General features: G+C 45.6%; 8 non-coding genes across 8 annotated transcripts; all 8 read left to right on the top strand.

Annotated features, from left to right (window-relative positions):
- The first annotated feature begins 10,377 nt into the window (after nt 1–10,377).
- On the top strand, nt 10,378–10,459 carry trnas-aga (transfer RNA serine (anticodon AGA)). Its single transcript has one exon. It is a non-coding gene; the product is annotated as a tRNA-Ser (tRNA).
- Nucleotides 10,460–11,302: 843 nt separating this feature from the next.
- trnai-aau (transfer RNA isoleucine (anticodon AAU)) lies at nt 11,303–11,376 on the top strand. The gene has a single exon. It is a non-coding gene; the product is annotated as a tRNA-Ile (tRNA).
- A 2,102-nt stretch (nt 11,377–13,478) lies between these two features.
- On the top strand, nt 13,479–13,560 carry trnas-aga (transfer RNA serine (anticodon AGA)). The gene has a single exon. It is a non-coding gene; the product is annotated as a tRNA-Ser (tRNA).
- A 213-nt stretch (nt 13,561–13,773) lies between these two features.
- Nucleotides 13,774–13,844, top strand: trnag-gcc (transfer RNA glycine (anticodon GCC)). Its single transcript has one exon. It is a non-coding gene; the product is annotated as a tRNA-Gly (tRNA).
- A 1,902-nt stretch (nt 13,845–15,746) lies between these two features.
- trnas-aga (transfer RNA serine (anticodon AGA)) lies at nt 15,747–15,828 on the top strand. The gene has a single exon. It is a non-coding gene; the product is annotated as a tRNA-Ser (tRNA).
- A 213-nt stretch (nt 15,829–16,041) lies between these two features.
- Nucleotides 16,042–16,112, top strand: trnag-gcc (transfer RNA glycine (anticodon GCC)). The gene has a single exon. It is a non-coding gene; the product is annotated as a tRNA-Gly (tRNA).
- Nucleotides 16,113–16,671: 559 nt separating this feature from the next.
- On the top strand, nt 16,672–16,745 carry trnai-aau (transfer RNA isoleucine (anticodon AAU)). Its single transcript has one exon. It is a non-coding gene; the product is annotated as a tRNA-Ile (tRNA).
- A 1,268-nt stretch (nt 16,746–18,013) lies between these two features.
- trnas-aga (transfer RNA serine (anticodon AGA)) lies at nt 18,014–18,095 on the top strand. Its single transcript has one exon. It is a non-coding gene; the product is annotated as a tRNA-Ser (tRNA).
- The last annotated feature ends 55 nt before the right edge of the window (nt 18,096–18,150 follow it).

Raw genomic sequence — 18,150 nt, 5'->3', positions numbered from 1 at the left:
GCACGGAGCCAGAGAGCGCGGATTGGACAGCAACAGCCTGCAACTGTTTCTTTGTGCCCGCAGGAAGATCTGAATCCCCAAAGATTGGATGAGTATTCAACTTCAATGCATTACAGCTCGAGAATTCAATTGTTATCCCAACCAGTTGATATCAATTTAATTCCTAAGAGTTATGTACTTGTTTGAGTATCTAATGTAGAAGTTATAACCAAGTTCATTAACGAAACGGTCTTAATGAATGATATACTGAACGTATGTCCTCTTGATATGTGTAACACTTCGTAACTGACTGAATATATATCTTTTGTATTCTGATAACCCTCTTGATAAGATCTGTTAGGTTTACATGCATATTTTATGTATTAATAAATGTATCCTCGTGTATTAGTACCTGTGTGTGCGCGTTGTTTGAGTTATGTCACATGGTTGGATTCTAAAGCTATCAAAAGAATCAACTTTGTGATTTACTGCTACAATTAATAATTGTCTCAGTAAATGCCCAAACCCTACAGAACTGGTGCCTTCAGAGACCCCCTACATTTAATTTTGCTATGGCAACATTACATATTTGGCGTCCCTGAGCCGGTTTTCTTACATGTGAAAATAACATTTTAGCATCATATTATTACATACAGGTCTCTAGCTTCAACACAGTGATATATATATATACTCAGTGATTTATTGGTACATGCCCAGGTCAATAATCAGAATGAGGATTTATTTCCAGACGGGCTACAGGTAGTGTTGTGAAATACTTCAACACACTGGATCGCAGATTTAGACCCCCTGCACTCTTACTCCTTAAAAACCAAAGAAATGAAGATATGTAGCAATTACATTGCAACAGGGCTGACAGTGACTTAATGCTTATACTAGTGGACTTCTGGTACCTTTAGGGTACGGTGTTCCCTGAAGGGCTCTCAAACCCCGCATTTCAGATGCCTAGCTGTTTCGCTGATGTGTTGCACCTCAGAATCACTTTTAAACCTTACCTCTGGTATCTTTAATCCCTATTGCTCAACGCATGGTGAAAGTATTGCATAAATGTGTCTGAAAATGAGCAATGGGCACCTGAGAGACTCATTTGCCTGTTTCACAAATGATCATATTTGACTAGAGATTCTGTTTGGGATTCAGTTGTGCATTCTGACAGCAATCGCTTTCAAAAAACGATACATTCTGGATGAGGTCAAGGTGCAGGAACACTGTATTTAGGATGTGTTTGCACTTATTCTGTGTCTCTAGCTTCAAAACAGCGATATATGTATATGCTCACTGATTTTTTGGTACATGCCCAGGGCAATAATCATTATGAGGATTTATTTCCATATGTGCTAGAGGTAGTGTTGTGAAATTCTTCAACACACTGGATCGCAGGTTTAAACCCCCTGCACTCTTACTCCTTAAATACCAACAAATGCAGATATGTAGCAATCATATTGTAGCGGACACTCATTTGCCTGTTTCACAAATGATCATATTTTACTAGAGATTCTGTTTGGGATACGGATGTGCATTCTGACAACAATCTCTTTCAAAAAATGATTTTACCTTATCGCAGCTTTGCCCTTCTTGCCTCTTTGGAAAATATCTCCATCTTGTGGTCGTTGTTGGTAATGTCTAGACAATATCTCCATCTTGTGGTCGTTGTTGGTAATGTCTTCTTATGCCCTTTTTTATTTTAATTCTCTATTAGTTGATTCTAGTATCTCTACAATGGAGCTGAAAATTTTCCAGAAAGTGGTTGCAAGCCCGATATCATGCGAAGAAACTTCAGGATTCGGGGATCAGTCAATGGATTTTCTTCAAAGTTGGATTTTTGCACTCTGTGGACCAAGAGATGTTGTTCTATAATGTTTTTTTTTTTCAAATTTAAAAATATCATTTTTTCATGGAGCTTTGAATGGGATGGATTCACCCTCCTTTAGCCAGGACAGAGCTCCAGGAGCCTGGGTAGGATTCTAGCTTTCTCCCCTTGCAGGCACCTGGCACAGAAGACAATATTTTTTTCCTTAAAATCTTTTTTTTGTGTGTTCCTTGTTGTTCCAAACTTAATTTTAATCACTTTTAATTAGAGATTTTATTAAAAATAGTGCAATAAATGACTAATTTCACAAAAATTAATGTAATATAAAACGGATGTTTTCAACTTTATTGTAGTGTTTTAGAAACTAATATGTCTTCCAAAATGGTTGTTTTTCACTCCTATGAATGAAAACTGTTGTTATATGATGTTTTTTTTTTCAAATTTTAAATGATCATTTTTTCATGGAGCTTTGAAGGGGATGGATTCACCCTCCTTTAGCCAGGACAGAACTCCAGGAGCCTGGGTAGGATTCTAGCTTTCTCCCCTTGCAGGCACCTGGCACAGAAGACATCATTTTTTTCCTTAAAATCTTTTTTTTTTGTGTTCCTTGTTGCTCCAAACTTAATTCTATTCACTTTTAATTAGAGATTATATTAAAAATAGTGCAATAAATGACTAATTTCACTAAAAATACTAAAAGTAATATAAAACGGATGTTTTTAACTTTATTGTAGTGTTTTAGAAACTAATATGTCTTCAAAAATGGTTAATTTTCACTCCTAGGAATGAAAGCTGTTGTTATATGATGTTTATTTTCAAATTTTGAAAAAGCAAAGGATTCTAGCTTTCTCCCCTTGCAGGCATCGGACACAGAGAACCTCATGGTTTTCCTAAAAATCATTTTTTATGTTCCCTGGTGTTCCAAACTTAGTTTTAATCAATTTTAATTTGTTATGTTACAAACAGGGTAATAAAGTCTTAATTGGACTATAACTAATGTCATATTGTCTGCTACAAAACTGATATTTTCAGCTCTATTGTAGAGATTCTAGAATCAACTAATAAAGAATTGAAATAAAAAAGGGCATAAGAAGACATTACCAACAACGACCACATGATGGAGATATTGTCTAGACATTACCAACAACGACCACAAGATGGAGATATTGTCTAAACATTACCAACAACGACCACAAGATGGAGATATTTTCCAAAGAGGCAAGAGGGGCAAAGCTGCGATAAGGTAAAATCATTTTTTGAAAGAGATTGTTGTCAGAATGCACATCCGTATCCCAAACAGAATCTCTAGTAAAATATGATCATTTGTGAAACAGGCAAATGAGTGTCCGCTACAATATGATTGCTACATATCTGCATTTGTTGGTATTTAAGGAGTAAGAGTGCAGGTTTAAACCTGCGATCCAGTGTGTTGAAGAATTTCACAACACTACCTCTAGCACATATGGAAATAAATCCTCATAATGATTATTGCCCTGGGCATGTACCAAAAAATCAGTGAGCATATATATATATATCACTGGGTTGAAGCTAGAAACACAGAATAACTGCAAACACATCCTAAATACAGTGTTCCAGCACCTTTGACCTCATCCAGAACGTATCATTTCTTGAAAGGGATTGCTGTCCGAATGCACATCTGAATCCCAAACAGAATCTCTAGTAAAATACGATCATTTGTGAAACAGGCAAATGACTGTCTCAGGGACCCATTTCTCATTGTCAGACACATGTATGCAATGCTTTCACTGTGCATTGAGCAATAGGGATCAAAAACAGAATGGAAACAGACATGGAAACCAACAAGGATGGGATTTGAACCCATGCGTGCAAAGCACAATGAACTAGCAATCCATCGCCTTAACCACTCGGCCACCTCGTCAACAAAACTGGGCTGTCCCAACTGGGTTGGCGCGCTCCAGATGATCTTTTTCTTTTTTTTCCCTCGTACTCGAGGGTCATTTTCCTGTTCCACATGCGATTTCAAAATTTTCCTTGGGAGATGTCAAGCCAGCAAGCCACTGCTGTGGTTCAGTGGCCAGCGTGGAGTTCAGTGGCCCTGTTGTACACAGAAAGCACATTGAGCTCCTTGGACATGAAAAGTTCCAGATAAAAGCCATTTGTCATCCTTTCTCTTGGTGTCGATGTTGCTATTGTATGTAAAGGTGGCAACTTGCTCAGCGAGCAGGCGGAGCACACACCGAATGCAGATGTGTCTGAGTGGTGTGTCCAAGTGGCTGCAAAAGGACAGCACTCCCGGGGCGCTGTGGCTTAGTTGGTTAAAGCGCCTGTCTAGTAAACAGGAGACCCTGGGTCTGAATCCCAGTGGATAACCGCCTATGGCTAGACTTAATTAAATGCAAGTATTCATTTCCTGTCTTTAACACGACTTGTTTTTCTTAAAATGGATGCAACTTGCAAAACATGAAATACAAACCTTGCTAATCAGCGCTAGCAGCTGGCAAAAAAAAAAGAAGTCAGCAATGTTTTTTTTCTTTAACCTTAACCCTGCTAATGGAGAAGAGTTAAACGACCGAGTCTATGCAGCTTAAACGGTGCGCACGTCGGGTTCTTAGCTGAAAGGGTGGTAAATCACGCTCACCCCAGTCCTTAATCTTTTAAAGAGGATACAAAATTGAACCTAGTCGCCACATCACATACATCCTGTTCAATGATAAAAAGGTAACATCTATCCTCGCTCCAGAGTAAATCTCACGTTGAGGGCATATTTTTTTTTCACTTTACCGTGAATCGGGCTCGGCTGCACAGAGGAGAGAGCAGAGCAATGAGGTCACGTGGACAGGGGAGTCACACGCTGGCGGTTTGAATACGCGGAAGATCACTGAGGGATCCACAGTATGTGGACCCTCCGTGCGCAATCAGTCCGCACTCCGGACTCTGAATCCTGCCATCCGAGTTAAGATCTCGGCAGAACCTGAAGCGCAGTTCCTTCTTAAAACGTAATCTGGTGAGCATTTCTAGAATCGTACTTGTATAGATGCAGCCTTTAATGTGTTGCTAGGTTAAAATTGATGACTTCTTGTATTTCAGTAGGCAACTGCCCTCTTGATTTCAGATTGAATTTCTTTATTACAGGGGCGCTTTTATGATGACAGAGTCATGTTCAGGTACTTTGCTTGATGGAGGAAGCTCATTTCGGACTCTGTAATCTGCTCACCTGGAAAGGTCTGCTGTACTACTACAAGAGAGAAGTAGAGTCTGGAAGAAGGGACAATTTTATGATGCTTTGGAAGGTAGTTTTTTTTTTCTTTGAAATCGAAATGAATCAGAATATCAGAGCAAAAGACAAACTCTTGGTTTGGTTTAAAGAGATATGGTTTTAAAACAGACAAAATGTAGAAAACAGGTGTTTCTCACTTTTGGAAAAGAATGGACCGGGGGTATTTTACTAGTTGCAGTGCTGAGCTCACCGGGTTGCAGTCCTGCAGTGTTGCACCAGGGTCAGTGGTGCAATGGATAACACATCTGACTACGGATCAGGAGATTGTAGGTTCGACTTCTGCCTGGCTCGGGTCGTTTTTAAACGCATCAGGCTACTCCCTAAGTAGCCTGTGCTACTTACTGTATTGTAATCGTACCCAGTAAGAGATTTCCTTCATGTAAATGAACTGCACCTGACAGCTTTAGAAAAACACCTGGGCTCAGTACGGTGCTGAGAGCTCAGCGTTGCTGTTGTTCTAATTAGCACGCACTGCATCGGCTATGAACCCGAACTTTTCAATTATTCCGATCAGTAAGTCAACACGTAGTCCACATGAAAGGTAGAAATATTCTCTTGTCTGTCTCTTGTTTGTATAGAACTGAATGTCCCTGACAATGTACTGTTAGTTTTAATTGAAGAACGGCATTTGTGTTCAAATATACCAGACAAGTTTACGTAACTGCTCATGCGACACTCAGTTGTAATTAGTCAAGAAATAAAGTCGAACAACAGCTGCGGGTTTGATTCTGAACGTATGAGATTGCAGCGCCTTTTACTTCCATTGACAAATGATAGAGATTCGAAGAGAGATCCTTCAGACCAACAAGCAAACCCACGGCTATTTCGGTTTTCTATCTAGGCAACGTTGGTGTCTGCAATAGCATACATGAAAGCGTGATGCAATTTCTGTGGCTACATTTGTTGCACATCATGCACAGTAAGAGTATTTCTAACACCAAATAAAAAGTCAACAATTAGCAATCACGCCTTCTCCTCAGTTAACCCACTGAAACCCTTGCTGTTAACAGTTCTTTAATGCGTGCTTTACGAGCACCTACATATCGTGTCGGTTCTTTCAGCTTTATTCATTAGGTTTTCAAAGGCATAAGTAGAGCACCAGAGGTGCGAACGCAGAATGTGTGGTAATCTGAAGAACTGCTTTCCATGGCAGCGGGTCCAAGCGATTTAGCATTTTTATAGTACCGGGAAAGGAGAAGCGGCACTTTGCCTTTGCCGCGCAGGCACAAGGCGACGTGCGGCAGACACCGGAGTCGGCAAGTTCCGAACCTGCGCGGGGAAGCCCCAACGCATTTCGAGTCCATCGCCTTAACCACTCGGCCATGACAAAAGCGAGCTCGCTGCCGCCGCATTCCTCCTATGATCTAACACGGAGTGCGAAGTCGCTGCGGAAAACTTTTTAAAGTCGCTCTCCGTTAAAAAAAAAAATACCTTTCACAAGATTCGTGCCGGCAGACAGACACGCCTCAGAGGGTTTAAGGCTGGCTTCACGTTCAAATGATAAAGTCCCCCAGTCCGGATGTCAAAATGCAACTTTGGCAGACAGAAAAAACATCAACAAACCACAAATGTGGAAAAGGATTTTACAAGCTGCACCACACTGCACTTTCCAAAGCATTTACATTCGTGTTAGACGCAGGAATTGCCTTTGATTAGCGCGCTTACGAACGCCATGGAAAACGAAACAAAACTAAAGCCCTCAGCTCCTGCACTTGATTATAATGCCGTTACGTGTCGAAGCAGGAATTTACGTCATCCTACCACTGCAACACGGGGAATAGAGGGAAATGAGAACAATCTACGAATTGTCTCTAAACAGTCCCTACAGTTGTAAGACGCCTGGAAGCGTGCACCCCCATCATTAATCTTTGCGCATCTGTGCAAGGTAAACTCTGGAGCAGTCTCTGAAACGGCTCAAAGGAAACACGTGATTGATTCCATGTGCATCTGGGGTTCATTTCTTATTTACATTTAATTCAAGGGAAAGGCTTGGGTCAGTTTCAGACGGCCTCCAACAGCGAGATTCAAGCGCCCCACCTTCAGCCCAATCTGCGCCGCCAGAATGCCAATGGCTCCTCTGGTCTCCGGGGTGCGGTTGTGACTCCGTAACCTAAAGTGTTGGTGGCAGACAAATGGAGACTAACAGGTGATGTCCTAGGACATGACTACATTGTGACACTCGGTGGGGATGGTGACCATTGCTTGGAAAAGAGTGCAAGGCCCCTTTAGAAAAACATTTTGTTAACAGGCATTCTGCCTCAGCCTAAACACCTATAGCTTGCAAAGCACATGCTATTAGACAGGCACCTCTGCAAGACCTTAAGAGTCTCTTAAACTAGTGATAGAAAGGTGTTCCCAATAGGCGATGTTCGGCTTTCAAATCATCTCTCCGTGGAAGCGCCGAGATGCAGCTGTTTAAGGCTTAGAAGCAGCTGACTGTTTCACTACCTAGCTGATCACTGTCAGTCAGGGAGCTCAGAGGTGAAAAGCCTGTCTGAGAGACAATTCGTCGTCGATCAGTTCAATATGTTCCGTACCAGCTCGGCGCACCCGAGATCATCTTGGTAGCCGTGTAGCTCAGATGAGTGAGAGCGTGTGTGTGTGTACCACCGTGATTGGATGCCGGTCCTTCTCAGGTCACAGTAAACCTTCTGCTGCCTAACTTCCCTAATTTTGGGGATCCCTTTGAAAAAGCAAAGGAAAAAAAAAACTGGCTCTCATCAGCGTGATTGACTCTCCCCGGTGTGCCCCAGTGGCCTAATGGCTAAGACACTGGCCTCCTAAAACAGCGATTGTGGGTTTGAGTCCCATCTGGGGTGCTCCTGTCCCATTTTGAGCGTACAAATGTCCTTGTGATTTGCAAAGCTACAACCCCACCTTACTCAGTGAGCGTCTCTGCTTTTCTCTCACATACAGTTGGGAGAAAAACTTTTGTAAACAGCCCTTCGGAATGATGTGGATTTCTGCATGAATGGCTCCTAACATGTGATCTTATCTTTATCTAAGTCATAATAATTAATAAAGAGAGTCTGATTTCACAAACAACACACGCCCAACATTTGACATTGCTGTTTCTTTATTGACCAAATGGTTTAAACAATCAAGGTCATTGATGGAAAAAGTATGTGAACCCTTATATTAAGGAGCTAGTGGAACCTCCTTTATGACAAAAACCTCAATCCCCACTTTCTGTAGCGGCTGGTCAGACCTGAGCAGCGGTTAGGAAGTATTTTGGCCTATTCCTCTATGCAAAACTGTTTCAGTTCATGTATATTTTTGGGATGTCTTGCGCTGAACGGCCTGCTTCAGATCACGCCACAGTACTTCAATGGGATTGGGGTCAGGACTCTTACTTGGCCATCCCAAAATACGGAATTTCTTCTGTTTCAGCCACTCTGTTGTTGATGTACTCCTTTGTTTTTGTCATGCTGCATGACCCAGCGTCTTTCGAGTTTTAGATCACAGGCAGACACCCTGACATTCTGCTGTAGAATTTCCTGATACATCTTGGAATTCATCGGTCCCTCGATGATTGCAAGCCGTACAGCCTCCGCCATGCTTCCCAGGTGGGATGAGGTTTTGGAGTTGGTATGCAGTGTTTTGTTATCTCCAAACATAACGCTGTGCACATTTACCAACAAGTTCAACTTTTGTCACGTCTGTCCACAGAACATTGTTCCAGGAGTTGCTGTGGAACATCCATGTGGTCTTTAGCAAACTTGAGAGGGGCAGTGGTGGTTTTTTTTGGGGGGAGAGCAGTGGTTTCCTCCGTGGTGACCTCGCATGATCACCACTCAGATTTCTGTTCAGATTTCTTCTTATGGTGGACTCATGGACACAGACGTAAGACAAAGTCAACCACCTGTTCGCTAGATCCCATACCCACTCAGCTAGTCAAAGATTCCCTCGAAGGACTGGCAGGACCTATAATTAGTATGATGAATGCATCGCTTGCGTCAGGCGTTGTACCTGATCAATTTAAGGTAGCGGTTGTTAGACCGCTCCTTAAGAAGTCAAATTTGGATCCACAAGTTCTTAACAACTACAGGCCTGTCTCAAAGGTCCCATTTCAATCTAAAAGTTTTGAGAGAATAGTTGTTGCCCAACGTCAATCGTATCTGGATTCAAATAATATACTTGAGAAATTTCAGTCTGGTTTCTGAAACAGCATTAACAAGAGCCTTAAATGATATTCTCTTAGCTACTGATGCGCAGAATGCAACAGTGCTAGGTTGCAACAGTGCTAGGAATGCAAACGTTAGGTTGCGCTTCTTCATGCTGCATGGTCGGCATGAGTGGAGCTTTTTAAACGTCTGTACTTAGTGCGCCTCATAAGAAATCGTTTGTCCCCGTTCAAAAGAGATTGTGCGATGTCCTGCAGCGTTCGCAAAGCAAACCTTTGACAGTTTGAAAAGAGGAATTTATTCTGCTTCTTGTGCGTGCAGTAGTTACAAAGTTGAACGTCTTTACACGATCTGCTGCAGTTTTCAGTGGGCGGGCTTTGTCAGATGGCTTGGAAAAACGCACTGTGTTTCGGCTCGGGAAACATCATGAGCAGTGTCCTGCATGTTTTCTGTGTATAGCTGTCTTTTAACGCATACAAAATTCATTCGAAATCATTGATTTCTCCAATTAACAAAGGTCCCTTAAAGGATGAGTCAAAGTAACGTCTAATCGGATTAGTTTCCTTAGAGCTGGTTTAGAGTTTGCTCAAGAGTTTACCTTTCACAGATGCGCAAAGAAGAATGTTGGGGGTGCACGCTTCAAGGCGCCTTACAGCTGTAGGGAGTGATTCGAGACGATTCGTGGCGTGTGCTCGTTCCCATATACCGTACACCGCGGGGTGCAGTGCTAGGATGACGTATAATACCGCTTGGGCAAGTAACGGCGTTATACGCAAGTGCGGGACGTGAGGGTTTTCGTTTGTTCGTTTTGTTTTGCTCTGCTTTGCTTTGTTTTGCTTTCCATCGCGTTGGTAAGAGCGTAAATAAAAAGGCGATTCCTGCGTCTACCACTAATGTAAGAGCTATTTCAAGTGCGACGTGGTGCGGCTTTTCAAATGCTTGTGGGCATTTCTCTGTTGTTGATTCTTTTTTTGTGTGTAACAAAGTGGCATTTTCATGTCCGGACGGGGAGACTTTATCATTCCGACATGAAGCCACCCTTAAGTCCTCTGAGGCGTGTCTGTCTGCAAGGCTTGTATTTTGGAAATGTTTTTTTGAAACGGAGAACGACTTTGAAATAGGCTTCCGCCGGCGCCTCGCGATCCAGGTAAGATTGTAGCAAGAACGCAGCGGCAGTGGGGCTTGCTGTAGTCGTGGCCGAGTGGTTAAGGCGATGGACTAGAAATCCATTGGGGTCTCCCCGCGCAGGTTCGAATCCTGCCGACTACGTTATCCGCCTCCAGGCGGTGTGTTTCGGCGCAAGCAAAGAAGCGCGCCTCTTTACTGTTCCTGGTGGTTTTAAAACGCCCAATCGCTTGTACCCGCTGCCTTGGAAATAAGTTCTTCAGCGTCCGCGAATGGCATTTTGCAGCTGGAAGCAGATGTCGACGCGTTTTGCACAGAGCACCAAAAAAGCGTCTTTTTTGAAGGCCCAGGCACTGAGCATTGGTGGTTCAGTGGTAGAATTCTCGCCTGCCACGAGGGAGGCTCGGGTTCGATTCCCGGCCAATGCAGTGGCTTTTGCAGCGAGCGGCTCCATCACTTGCATCCCCTTGCAACTCGCAACTCAAAAAACCCACTGAAGCTAAGCAGGTGTGAGCCAGGTCAGTACCCGGATGAGGGTGAGCTACAGGGAAAAACAAAGCTTCCAGCTGGAAGCGGTGTTAATGGTGCCGGCGGTGGGGCGCTCACCCTGAGGTCTGTGCGGGTCCCAATGCCCCAGTATAGTGACGGAGATGCTGTGTTGTAAAAGGGCGCTGTCTTTTGGATGAGATGTAAAACCGAGGTCACAGCGCTCTGTGGTCATTCAAAATGACCACCAAAACCTTTGACAAAAGCTCTTGGTAATTGATGGTCTTCAATAATGCTTCTCCTTTAGGTACATTTTAAATCAGCTGAAAAATGCTGTGAAATGGGGGGGCACTTCAGGCCAGTGTAGGATTTGGGTTACAAGAACCATGAAACTGCACGAGAAAGCCCGTACACTGAATTACACGGCTTTCTATTCAAAGGAGGACAAAAGAAATTCCCTGAGTTCGATTTTTTGCAGCACAGAGAGGAGCACTGTTGTGAGGCCGGTTAGCTCAGTTGGTTCGAGCGTGGTGCTAATAACGCCAAGGTCACGGGTTCGAGCCCCGTACTGGCCAGGTCCTTTTCTCCTCTCTTACCAAAGCTGTTAGTTTCCTTTCCGTGGTGAGAGGGGTTGTCATGCAACGCTGCCACATAGTGCCGACAGACAAGAGTGTTGCGGGAGAAGAGAAAAGTGTTTGAAGATTTAAGAGTGTCTTAGGTGGAGCCAAAATCAAGTGTCACAAATACAAGTGGGAGGATTTCCAATGTTTAATATTGTAACGCTTACGGCCGACAGGCACTGTGTAAGAGCTGGCGTACCAGAGCGGGTGACGTCACCGCCCTTCCCTGTGATAGCAGGACCACAGCTACTGGGCTGTGGAGAGATCTCTCTTTAGCTCACGGGGCTAGGTCGCTGCAGAGAGACGCGGAAGTCCCGGGTTCGAGCCACCTATACTTTGGGCCAACCAGATGCGGCAAGGGCGCCCGCCTGAGCCCCCGTTGCGTTACATTGGTGTCAGAAGCGGGGCGGGATAGCCCTTCGCCGGGGACGGCGATTTAAGCGGGGGAGAGTGTAACGCTTACGGCCGACAGGCACTGTGTAACAGCCGGCGTACCAGAGCGGGTGACGTCACCGCCCTTCCCTGTGATAGCAGGACCACAGCTACTGGGCTGTGAAGAGATCTCTCTTTAGCTCACGGGGCTAGGTCACTGCAGAGAGACGCGGAAGTCCTGGGTTCGAGCCTCCAGTCGGGATGGGGCCGACCAGATGTGGCAAGGGCGCCCGCCTGAGCCCCCGTTGCGTTACATTGGTGTCAGAAGCGGGATGGGATAGCCCTTCGCCGGGGACGGCGATTTAAGCGGGGGAGAGTGTAACGCTTACGGCCGACAGGCACTGTGTAAGAGCCGGCGTACCAGAGCGGGTGACGTCACCGCCCTTCCCTGTGATAGCAGGACCACAGCTACTGGGCTGTGGAGAGATCTCTCTTTAGCTCACGGGGCTAGGTCGCTGCAGAGAAACGCGGAAGTCCCGGGTTCGAGCCACCTATACTTTGGGCCGACCAGATGCGGCAAGGGCGCCCGCATGAGCCCCCGTTGCGTTACAATATGGTAAAAATAAGCGGAAGTTATCTGCCGGTCCAGCACAGTCTGCCATGCTTTTGTCATATACTGTAAAGTGGTGTCGAACTGGGTGTCGAACTGGAGCCTCACCATTTGCATATGTGAGGCTCCAGTTATACATCGAGTGTCACATTAAATGACAAAAATGAAGAGAGTTAAAGCAGCTGGAGAGGTTTTCTTACAACTTTTGAGCTGACACAGTTTTGGAAAATGTTTCCTTCACGCTGCACTGTACAACATAGGCAGCCAAGAGTCTCCAAAACAAAACAGAATTGACAGATAGGAGAAAATTCCCACTCATCCTGAAGTTCCCAAAATCCAGCACTGAGCGTAAACAAAGTGTCTAAGTAGCGTGGGAATGCTAACCCTAACCCTAGCTGGAGTTTGAGCAATCCAGCACTGAGCGTAAAAAGATGAGTCAAAGTAACGTCTAATCGGATTAGTTTCCTTAGAGCTGGTTCAGAGTCTGCTCAAGAGTTTACCTTTCACACATGCGCAAAGAAGAATGTTGGGGGTGCACGCTTCAAGGCACCTTACAGCTGCAGGGAGTGATTCGAGACGATTCGTGGCGTGTGCTCGTTCCCATATACCGTACGCCCCGGGGTGCAGTGCTAGGATGATGTACAATACCGCTTGGGCACGTAACGGCGTTATACGCAAGGTTTTCGTTTGTTCGTTTTGTTTTGCTCTGCTTTGCTTTGTTTTGCTTTCCATCGCATTGGTAAGAGCGTAAATAAAAAGGCGATTCCTGCGTCTACCACTAATGTAAGAGCTATTTCAAGTGCGACGTGGTGCGGCTTTTCAAATGCTTGTGGGCATTTCTCTGTTGTTGATTCTTTTTTTGTGTGTAACAAAGTGGCATTTTCATGTCCGGACGGGGAGACTTTATCATTCCGACATGAAGCCACCCTTAAGTCCTCTGAGGCGTGTCTGTCTGCAAGGCTTGTATTTTGGAAATGTTTTTTTGAAACGGAGAACGACTTTGAAATAGGCTTCCGCCGGCGCCTCGCGATCCAGGTAAGATTGTAGCAAGAACGCAGCGGCAGTGGGGCTTGCTGTAGTCGTGGCCGAGTGGTTAAGGCGATGGACTAGAAATCCATTGGGGTTTCCCCGCGCAGGTTCGAATCCTGCCGACTACGTTATCCGCCTCCAGGCGGTGTGTTTCGGCGCAAGCAAAGAAGCGCGCCTCTTTGCTGTTCCTGGTGGTTTTAAAACGCCCAATCGCTTGTACCCGCTGCCTTGGAAATAAGTTCTTCAGCGTCCGCGAATGGCATTTTGCAGCTGGAAGCAGATGTCGACGCGTTTTGCACAGAGCACCAAAAAAGCGTCTTTTTTGAAGGCCCAGGCACTGAGCATTGGTGGTTCAGTGGTAGAATTCTCGCCTGCCACGCGGGAGGCTCGGGTTCGATTCCCGGCCAATGCAGTGGCTTTTGCAGCGAGCGGCTCCATCACTTGCATCCCCTTGCAACTCGCAACTCAAAAAACCCACTGAAGCTAAGCAGGTGTGAGCCAGGTCAGTACCCGGATGAGGGTGAGCTACAGGGAAAAACAAAGCTTCCAGCTGGAAGCGGTGTTAATGGTGCCGGCGGTGGGGCGCTCACCCTGAGGTCTGTGCGGGTCCCAATGCCCCAGTATAGTGACGGAGATGCTGTGTTGTAAAAGGGCGCTGTCTTTTGGATGAGATGTAAAACCGAGGTCACAGCGCTCTGTGGTCATTCAAAATGACCACCAAAACCTTTGACAAAAGCTCTTGGTAATTGATGGTCTTCAATAATGCTTCTCCTTTAGGTACATTTTAAATCAGCTGAAAAATGCTGTGAAATGGGGGGGCACTTCAGGCCAGTGTAGGATTTGGGTTACAAGAACCATGAAACTGCACGAGAAAGCCCGTACACTGAATTACACGGCTTTCTATTCAAAGGAGGACAAAAGAAATTCCCTGAGTTCGATTTTTTGCAGCACAGAGAGGAGCACTGTTGTGAGGCCGGTTAGCTCAGTTGGTTCGAGTGTGGTGCTAATAACGCCAAGGTCAGGGGTTCGATCCCCGTACTGGCCAGGTCCTTTTCTCCTCTCTTACCAAAGCTGTTAGGTTCCTTTCCGTGGTGAGAGGGGTTGTCATGCAACGCTGCCACATAGTGCCGACAGACAAGAGTGTTGCGGGAGAAGAGAAAAGTGTTTGAAGATTTAAGAGTGTCTTAGGTGGAGCCAAAATCAAGTGTCACAAATACAAGTGGGAGGATTTCCAATGTTTAATATGGTAAAAATAAGCGGAAGTTATCTGCCGGTCCGGCACAGTCTGCCATGCTTTTGTCATATACTGTAAAGTGGTGTCGAACTGGGTGTCGAACTGGAGCCTCACCATTTGCATATGTGAGGCTCCAGTTATACATCGAGTGTCACATTAAATGACAAAAATGAAGAGAGTTAAAGCAGCTGGAGAGGTTTTCTTACAACTTTTGAGCTGACACAGTTTTGGAAAATGTTTCCTTCACGCTGCACTGTACAACATAGGCAGCCAAGAGTCTCCAAAACAAAACAGAATTGACAGATAGGAGAAAATTCCCACTCATCCTGAAGTTCCCAAAATCCAGCACTGAGCGTAAACAAAGTGTCTAAGTAGCGTGGGAATGCTAACCCTAACCCTAGCTGGAGTTTGAGCAATCCAGCACTGAGCGTAAAAAGATGAGTCAAAGTAACGTCTAATCAGAAAGTTTCCTTAGAGCTGGTTCAGAGTCTGCTCAAGAGTTTACCTTTCACACATGCGCAAAGAAGAATGTTGGGGGTGCACGCTTCAAGGCGCCTTACAGCTGTAGGGAGTGATTCGAGACGATTCGTGGCGTGTGCTCGTTCCCATATACCGTACGCCCCGGGGTGCAGTGCTAGGATGATGTACAATACCGCTTGGGCACGTAACGGCGTTATACGCAAGGTTTTCGTTTGTTCGTTTTGTTTTGCTCTGCTTTGCTTTGTTTTGCTTTCCATCGCGTTGGTAAGAGCGTAAATAAAAAGGCGATTCCTGCGTCTACCACTAATGTAAGAGCTATTTCAAGTGCGACGTGGTGCGGCTTTTCAAATGCTTGTGGGCATTTCTCTGTTGTTGATTCTTTTTTTGTGTGTAACAAAGTGGCATTTTCATGTCCGGACGGGGAGACTTTATCATTCCGACATGAAGCCACCCTTAAGTCCTCTGAGGCATGTCTGTCTGCAAGGCTTGTATTTTGGAAATGTTTTTTTGAAACGGAGAACGACTTTGAAATAGGCTTCCGCCGGCGCCTCGCGATCCAGGTAAGATTGTAGCAAGAACGCAGCGGCAGTGGGGCTTGCTGTAGTCGTGGCCGAGTGGTTAAGGCGATGGACTAGAAATCCATTGGGGTCTCCCCGCGCAGGTTCGAATCCTGCCGACTACGTTATCCGCCTCCAGTCGGTGTGTTTCGGCGCAAGCAAAGAAGCGCGCCTCTTTGCTGTTCCTGGTGGTTTTAAAACGCCCAATCGCTTGTACCCGCTGCCTTGGAAATAAGTTCTTCAGCGTCCGCGAATGGCATTTTGCAGCTGGAAGCAGATGTCGACGCGTTTTGCACAGAGCACCAAAAAAGCGTCTTTTTTGAAGGCCCAGGCACTGAGCATTGGTGGTTCAGTGGTAGAATTCTCGCCTGCCACGCGGGAGGCTCGGGTTCGATTCCCGGCCAATGCAGTGGCTTTTGCAGCGAGCGGCTCCATCACTTGCATCCCCTTGCAACTCGCAACTCAAAAAACCCACTGAAGCTAAGCAGGTGTGAGCCAGGTCAGTACCCGGATGAGGGTGAGCTACAGGGGAAAACAAAGCTTCCAGCTGGAAGCGGTGTTAATGGTGCCGGCGGTGGGGCGCTCACCCTGAGGTCTGTGCGGGTCCCAATGCCCCAGTATAGTGACGGAGATGCTGTGTTGTAAAAGGGCGCTGTCTTTTGGATGAGATGTAAAACCGAGGTCACAGCGCTCTGTGGTCATTCAAAATGACCACCAAAACCTTTGACAAAAGCTCTTGGTCATTGATGGTCTTCAATAATGCTTCTCCTTTAGGTACATTTTAAATCAGCTGAAAAATGCTGTGAAATGGGGGGGCACTTCAGGCCAGTGTAGGATTTGGGTTACAAGAACCATGAAACTGCACGAGAAAGCCCGTACACTGAATTACACGGCATTCTATTCAAAGGAGGACAAAAGAAATTCCCTGAGTTCGATTTTTTGCAGCACAGAGAGGAGCACTGTTGTGAGGCCGGTTAGCTCAGTTGGTTCGAGCGTGGTGCTAATAACGCCAAGGTCACGGGTTCGATCCCCGTACTGGCCAGATCCTTTTCTCCTCTCTTACCAAAGCTGTTAGGTTCCTTTCCGTGGTGAGAGGGGTTGTCATGCAACGCTGCCACATAGTGCCGACAGACAAGAGTGTTGCGGGAGAAGAGAAAAGTGTTTGAAGATTTAAGAGTCTTAGGTGGAGCCAAAATCAAGTGTCACAAATACAAGTGGGAGGATTTCCAATGTTTAATATGGTAAAAATAAGCGGAAGTTATCTGCCGGTCCGGCACAGTCTGCCATGCTTTTGTCATATACTGTAAAGTGGTGTCGAACTGGGTGTCGAACTGGAGCCTCACCATTTGCATATGTGAGGCTCCAGTTATACATCGAGTGTCACATTAAATGACAAAAATGAAGAGAGTTAAAGCAGCTGGAGAGGTTTTCTTACAACTTTTGAGCTGACACAGTTTTGGAAAATGTTTCCTTCACGCTGCACTGTACAACATAGGCAGCCAAGAGTCTCCAAAACAAAACAGAATTGACAGATAGGAGAAAATTCCCACTCATCCTGAAGTTCCCAAAATCCAGCACTGAGCGTAAACAAAGTGTCTAAGTAGCGTGGGAATGCTAACCCTAACCCTAGCTGGAGTTTGAGCAATCCAGCACTGAGCGTAAAAAGATGAGTCAAAGTAACGTCTAATCGGATTAGTTTCCTTAGAGCTGGTTCAGAGTCTGCTCAAGAGTTTACCTTTCACACATGCGCAAAGAAGAATGTTGGGGGTGCACGCTTCAAGGCGCCTTACAGCTGTAGGGAGTGATTCGAGACGATTCGTGGCGTGTGCTCGTTCCCATATACCGTACGCCCCGGGGTGCAGTGCTAGGATGATGTACAATACCGCTTGGGCACGTAACGGCGTTATACGCAAGGTTTTCGTTTGTTCGTTTTGTTTTGCTCTGCTTTGCTTTGTTTTGCTTTCCATCGCGTTGGTAAGAGCGTAAATAAAAAGGCGATTCCTGCGTCTACCACTAATGTAAGAGCTATTTCAAGTGCGACGTGGTGCGGCTTTTCAAATGCTTGTGGGCATTTCTCTGTTGTTGATTCTTTTTTTGTGTGTAACAAAGTGGCATTTTCATGTCCGGACGGGGAGACTTTATCATTCCGACATGAAGCCACCCTTAAGTCCTCTGAGGCGTGTCTGTCTGCAAGGCTTGTATTTTGGAAATGTTTTTTTGAAACGGAGAACGACTTTGAAATAGGCTTCCGCCGGCGCCTCGCGATCCAGGTAAGATTGTAGCAAGAACGCAGCGGCAGTGGGGCTTGCTGTAGTCGTGGCCGAGTGGTTAAGGCGATGGACTAGAAATCCATTGGGGTCTCCCCGCGCAGGTTCGAATCCTGCCGACTACGTTATCTGCCTCCAGGCGGTGTGTTTCGGCGCAAGCAAAGAAGCGCGCCTCTTTGC

Source organism: Lepisosteus platostomus, unplaced genomic scaffold, assembly GCF_059453375.1.
Source record: "Lepisosteus platostomus isolate fLepPlt1 unplaced genomic scaffold, fLepPlt1.hap1 Scaffold_85_H1, whole genome shotgun sequence".
Taxonomy (NCBI): domain Eukaryota; kingdom Metazoa; phylum Chordata; class Actinopteri; order Semionotiformes; family Lepisosteidae; genus Lepisosteus; species Lepisosteus platostomus.
This window is presented reverse-complemented; position numbering and strand designations above follow the sequence as displayed.